Source organism: Calliopsis andreniformis, chromosome 12 (assembly GCF_051401765.1).
Source record: "Calliopsis andreniformis isolate RMS-2024a chromosome 12, iyCalAndr_principal, whole genome shotgun sequence".
Classification (NCBI taxonomy): domain Eukaryota; kingdom Metazoa; phylum Arthropoda; class Insecta; order Hymenoptera; family Andrenidae; genus Calliopsis; species Calliopsis andreniformis.
This window is the reverse complement of record NC_135073.1, coordinates 6,284,380-6,290,379: the sequence shown is the minus strand read 5'-3', so window position 1 is coordinate 6,290,379 and position 6,000 is coordinate 6,284,380.

Sequence of the window (6,000 nt, the reverse complement as noted above, 5' to 3'; positions counted from 1 at the left end):
TTACTGGAGAAATCAAGTTTTCCTTTTACGGTTTGACCAATAAATATGTCCTGTTTTAAAAGAGTTGACAGACCTGAACATTTTTCTTGTAACAGCTGTTGTGGTTAGTTCATCAGCAGTTATTTTTATATCATCTACTATTTCTTAATGTCTTTTTGGTGCACTATCTTGCAGAATATTAATTATATATACGTGTGCTTTTAGTACATGATGTATATTCAATGTATAATATTCAATATGTAGTTCAATTATATACTTTTGCATACTCTGTCATAAAAAAGCAGATCTTCCATTTCCTTTCTCAAAATATTAATTAATAATAATTTTGAACATAATATCAAACTTTTCTATGTGAAACAGGCCAGAATAACAAATATTCCAAATCCGATATCAAAGTTATCATTCTAAATTACTATAATTCTAAGAAACCTAATACTTTTTCAAATTGATATTCTTAATGCAATAACTATTAAAAGCAAAAACAAATCCCCTCTCTTTTATCAAATCTTTAAATATTATGAAACTTCACACTAGTCATATTTGTTATTAAGTCCCTAATTATTTCTAATTTTTATATAGGCCTGTAATTAACAAGAAATGTTTACAGTTTAGTAGAAGAGTTTGTTGAAAGATGTTCTAAGATAAGATTTTATTGATATTTTTAAAAGTATGAATTAAGATAAGAATATTCTTATCATTGTCATGTACTAAATATATGGAGTAAAACTTCATCATAACTCAACTTATGCTACAGCAAGTAACTCTGGCATTGAAAAAAAGAGCTGTGTGGTACTAGATCCTGAAATTCATTTGTGTCTATGTCAAAATGATGGAGGATGCTATGCTCCTACTAACTGCAATAGCGTTCGATTCGTTGAGGCCGATTCTGAATACTGTCAATGTGCTGAAGAAATGATGTGGAATAGTACTACACCACCTAAGCCAAATTGCAAATGGCTTAGCAACTTCTGTGAGTTACGCCGCCGATGGAGTAATCATGCCCGTCAACAGAATTGTAAATGTTGCAACTGTAAACCCCGGTAAGGACAGTTCCCAAAAATAAATTTATTATTGGAGAACTTCAAAACATTAAGGTATTTCTTCCAAACATCTTTCGACTTCACGCGGTCAGGAGCGTTGGTCGCATCATGTTACGATAGAATATCAAATCTCGTGTTATCAGTGACCGTTTGGAGTTGGAATGTGCTTAGGAAGGAAAATCTCAGCCATGCATTTGTAGTTACATAGCCAAAATCTATCGAGCTGAGGGTAAATACAGTTCTAAATTATCGTTCGCTGCCATCATTAATACATTACAAAAGTCAACAAAATTTATTGGACGTAGTACATAGTTGTTTGATCGTATGTAATATCATTAAATTGGTAATGCAATCGTGATATTACATAATAAATGATGTGTTTGTAACTCAAAATTGAATTTATCTCGTGTAGAGACAATCAAACATCTATGCATATTGCTTCCGAAATGCGAAGGGTCAAATCATAGGTGGTCATTGCATACGAATGATCAAATTGATGATTGCAGTAGTATTGCCCGGTTAAAGGTTCGCAAATTAGAATTATTCGCAAATATTTACATAAACTTAACATTCAAACTTTTTTAATTTGACTGGATTTTATAGTCAAATCGTGGGAGGAAGAAAATTCATTGAAAATAAATGAGACAGACTTTCAGACTCTTGACGGATTCATTATTTCTTCACGCAAGTAAAACTATTACATTACTCAGATTTCTAGACTATTTTCACTAATGTAGAGAACATAATTAATTTCCAGAATTTATTAAACTGTTCTAATTACGTGTACGTTTAAAAATGTTTAAAATCAGAAAACTTTAAACTGTATTGTGTAAATAAACGAAGAAGAGGGAGGGAATATTTTATGGACTTTTATTTGGGGTCAAATTGAACCTTTAATCAGGGTATTCTGTACAGAGCATGTTAATTTTATAACCATCGTATAACTGACCATAAATTATTATATTTGTGTGCAGAAGTAAATTATAAAATGACATCTGTTTAAGTGATGATTATATCATAAAAAAATAAAAAGAGTACGAATTTTACTACGAAATAGTGTACTGAAGTCATTCTTGTTCGAATAATTTCTTTTCTTTTTTATAATTGTAGCGTAATAAATAGTTTTTCTCATAGTAGGATACCTAAATTTTTAGGATCGTATTGCGGGGCTGTCGATAGATGGAGCCTTGTACGCAACATTGCCCATCTCTACGAGCCATATTATGTTTACATGGGGCGCATATACATCAATTATTGTAGGTGCAAATTCAACTGGTTGTTCAAGGCCATTCGAGGTAACCCCCCCACTATATTGTTTAGTTACTTTGCTATTTTGTTTCTGATTTTTTGTGTTTGTTTGTCGCTAAAACTGAGTCGTAAAAGACGTTATTCGCGTTAAAAAATGCTACAGCTGTTTAAAAAAGTAAAAAAATAAATATATAAATGAAAGAGAAATTGATTTGATTAAAGATGCAAAAAATGAGAATTGCTTTAAAATGACAGATAAGTTAAAAATTTTCATTTGTTTCTAATTAAAAAAAAACGGGTGAGCAATATTGTAAAAAAGGGGGGTTGTCTTTTACGTTTTTCTCGGCTGAAGAAGTGTTTATGAGCGGCCATTTGAATTTGGGCAAACATGCTGTTTGTGCCCTCAGCTCAATAGATTCTGGTTTCTACAAGCACCAAAATGTATCATCAATCTGATAAAACACTTTAGAATAAATTCTAAAGTTTCAGATGCACGTACTAAATCAGATTAACGTAGCATGTAGTATACACCATCTAGCAAGCATAGTACATAGTAGCAAGAATAACTAAATCTACATATTATAGTTGCAGCTATTTGTATTTCTTTCCTAATATTATTGTTGAAAAGTAATTAGTTAAACTAAAAAATAATATCTTTAAATTTCTGTACAATAAAATTCGTTAAACTGTAGTTTAAGATTAAACTCCTATAGATAGCTTTCAATGTTTGTTGGATAAATATCAGTCATTCATGATCAACCGTCTTGATTCATCGTTATGATTTCAATTTTTATTCTTGTTGTGTAGTTACGAATTAACCCCCACCCTCTCAATTTTATATCTGCGTACGTGCAGCCATCACCAACTGCATGCCGTGAACGCATCACATTGATCACGTACTATTTATTTAGATTATTTTTCAAAAAGCAATTAATTGTTTGATACTATAAACGCATGCAAATTTAATGGAACTTCAAGATATATGTATTTCTCGAATACGAAACCCCTTAAAATAAAATTTATTTCGAATTTTCGATTTATCTTTTTTAATAAAAAAATCATCTTGTACTCGCTTATTTAAATATTTGTATACACCTTGTTTGTGAAATGTCAGTGTAATTAATATTATTTTTGATTGTTTCGTTTAAAGGACTGACTTGACGATGAATTTAATAAATATCAACGATAGAATCGAGGAAACATCAAGACCTTGTGTGCAGACGTGCTCAGATACATGGGACAACAACTGCATACGTTGTAATTTCTTCTCTTATATTGGAAATATCGGTTATTCCAGTCTCGTTCCTGGACCAACGGCTCTAATTTCCTTTATATTACTTATTTTTACCGCTCTTGGACTGTCTTCTGGCTTATCTGTTTACCAATCACATTCTTTCAGTAAAGTTTGCTTGAGATATTCAAGCCGATGATAAAATATTACGAATTGAACACACATATATACATTACTTAAAAGGTTTAATTGCTATATTGTGAAACGAAAGTAATGATGGAACATGTAACAAATAAAATGTTTAGAAAAAATATCAAAGAATATTTTTATTACATAATGATTTATATATTGTTTCTACTCTGTACGTTTGTGTGTGAGAGCGAGAAATGTTGAAAGATATGTGAATGTGTTTTTCTTTATCAAAAATTCTTACTTGTAGGGGGAATTTCAAATTAATCTGCTTTGAATAAAAAGTAAAATCAAGAGTTGCTGTACCAAATTTCTACTGAAGAATAACATAGAATTACATCGGAAAAATTAAAAATTGTAATCTTGCATGTTAATATGTATGTATAATTTTTATACACCATACTATAATTTTTCGTTTCCAGATACTATGTCTCCCATCAAATTTGGAATATCAACTTAGCCGCTTTTTTTTTTATCTAAATTGTATAAATAATTTTCAAGTATTAAAGTTACTTATCTGAAGTAAGTACATATATACAGGGTGTTCTACAACAAGCGTTAAAAATTTTAAAAAATAATTCTACATACTAAAACAAGAGGCAAATGAAGAATGACCAATTTATTTTGAAACTTCATATCCGAATTATTAATTGTTCAGAAAACTCCTAAAATACATGTGAAATGTGTCTGGACCTTATTCTACTGACATCGCTGTGTCTGACGTGGCTGATGCACACTAGCAATGTGTAGAATAAGTCCTAATTCAGACACCTACTCTGCCAATTTAAATCATTTTCGCAACATTTAATAACTCTAAACCGAAGCCTCAGGCATAATTTTGTTATTCTTCATTTTTGTTTTGTTTTGGTACCTAGACTTACTCTCTAAAATTTTTGACAGTTAAATTTCATATGCACCAACTTAATAGTATTTAATGCATCTACCTATATTAGAGATCACTACTTATTTCGTTTAATAAATTCTTATATACAAAAATATTTCCTCCTAGAAGAGTCAGAATTACGTAATAAGATAATAATGCGAAAATATGATAATTTGAGAGTTCAAAAAGAATTTATGATTCAGTTTTTATATAATACCTGTACATCGAAAAATTATGTTTTAATAGGGAAAGTGAAAAGTTCTTGTATACGTAAAACTGAACGTCTGAGTTTAAACTGACCTATTTCACTTAGCGCTTCTGCATTTAAAGGGTTCTGTCTGTGTTTACTCAATCTGTGATACATAAATAATACACACCTAACTGTTTTGCAGTAATATTCTTGATTACTCCGTTTTTAGAGAAAAACTTTTTTAATCAATTTTATGCACGTTACAATTCGTCTTTTTATGGCGGACAGATTATAAGGAAGAACAAAATTAAATTCACTTGATGTGAAGTGAATAGGAATGCGTAGGAGAGTCTCTATAGCATAAACACATTTGTATTTTGCGTGGGAAGGACACGGAGTCGTACGAGTAATGATACCTCAACTAGTTGATCGGCTAAGTACTTAACTGATTGTCGCGAGACGTTAGTGTCGTTGTACTATTTATGCGATGGCCGCCTTTGGAAATGTCCCGTCATGAACGTTAAACGTTTTAAAGCGCGGCAGTAATTTTAAGAGTTCTACACGCGTAAGAAATAAAATTGCGGTCTTCATATTTAATTGTCCTGCTTCTCCTTGTTTCTTTGCAGTTTTAGAGGAAACAGTTTGCAATTCAAACTTTCTTTAAATATAATGGTACAAGCACAAATCAAGGAAAAGACAAGTAGTAAGATAAAATTATTTTTATTCTAAAAATTCTGCGATTAATAAATTTATAAAATCCTACACATAAAATATAGTTAAATAATAATAAATAAAATTGAAACTTTATACTTTCAATATTTTAGCCAAATTTCTTTTACACTGTCAAATAGTTTTATTCGAGATGATGTTGACAAAAATATTTATAATTTCTAAACTCGAAAAGTCGTTTATCTCTTTTTAAAAGTTGCTATAAAATATTTAAAAATGATGCATTATTAGGGTAATCATAATATTGCACATTTTTCTATGCTTTATTTATTGACGTTTTAACAACCCCATTTATTCTAAAAATAAGAAGAATATTTCAAATGATAAAATCGGATCTGACGTCTTGTACAATAGTTTGTTAAAATATGTTATGTGTATGAACTTAATTTATATTTCGAAAAAGTGACCGTTTATTTTTTTTATCTCGGTGAACAGTAATTCTTAGTGTGTACTACATGAAGCAAAGAGAATATCTCTTCTCCCTCCTCCT